Here is a 1,383-nt window from a genome sequence, read left to right as displayed (position 1 = left end):
CATATAAAATCAACTTTGTTGTGTCCATATAATATAATAAATGCATTATCAAGACGATTTTAAATATTCCCCAAAAGAACATTGCCAATATTCTAAAAAATAGCAAAGCGCTAAATCTTTGTTTATGTTAGACTTTCTATAATCTTTGTTTGCTTTATATTAGATATAAATCTTTACATACTGGGTTTTGCTATATATTATACGTTTATATTGTATTTTTTATGTTGGATCTCTATTCTATACGTTATATCTTTGTATACATTAGGTCTATTTTCACATATTGCATCTTTTATATACTTGGATATTTTCACATATATTTTGGAAATGTTTTGCGTTTTAATAAATAAAATTTTTATATTTATTATACAAGTTAAATTTTAAAGACATCAAAATTATTAGTATTAAATATCAGATATTCTAGATTTGACTATTTTTTATATATTTCAATGAAATTAAAAGCAAATTTTTAACAAAATTTAATATTAAAGAAAATAAAAGATAAAATGAGAAATTAGAGAAGAACAAAAAGCCCGAAGAAGTAAATAGTAATATAAAAAATGGTAGAAAATCATCAAAAACTGACAAAGAACATAATAAAGTAGAAGAACATAATAAAGTGATAAAATGATAAAAGAGAAATCAAAAAAGAGTGAAAAATCTGAAAAAGTAAAATAAATGGAAAATATTATAAGTCAGCCGAAATAATAAACATAAAAAAAAAAGAAAAAAGAAAAGCGCGATAGTAAGGATCGAGAAAAGAAAAAAATCTATAATTATTACTCTAAGCAACATTAGAGTAATAATTATAGATTTTTCATATTTTTAGATAAATTATTAGTAAATTATAATGTAGACATAATATAAAATAGAAAAAACTTGGGAAAGAAAAGATTTGTTCTTATTGCAGTATTAGAATTGCACAATGAACTTGAACTAAAATTGAGCGAGGACACAGTGGAAATAGGTAATAAAAAACGTTAGAGTGCAATCATAGTGGACATGTCTGCTCGTACTATTGTTGAATTGAGTAAAAAGTAATTGTATTTTTAAATTTTAATTTTAAATGTCATTCAAAAATACGAAGTTTTACTTTTCATCCAATAAAATTATTAGATTCATTTGATTAAGAAGATGTAATTGCAATTTAACATTAGAAACAATCTTAATCAAAGATAATGATGATAAAAATATAGATAATATATATAGAAACGAGAATAGATTGAAATGAATTGAAAGATGGATTCAAATTTTCAGAAATATTGATTCACGAATAAAATGAATGCTTTTCAATCCTGAATTTTTATTCATTTATAGGAATTGGAGTATATCCCTATGCCTTCCAATCTAAAAATAATGTTAGCTTTTTCTATGCATTTTGAATAT

Source organism: Atta colombica, unplaced genomic scaffold (assembly GCF_001594045.1).
Source record: "Atta colombica isolate Treedump-2 unplaced genomic scaffold, Acol1.0 scaffold210, whole genome shotgun sequence".
In the NCBI taxonomy this organism is placed as follows: Eukaryota; Metazoa; Arthropoda; class Insecta; order Hymenoptera; family Formicidae; genus Atta; species Atta colombica.
This window is presented reverse-complemented; position numbering follows the sequence as displayed.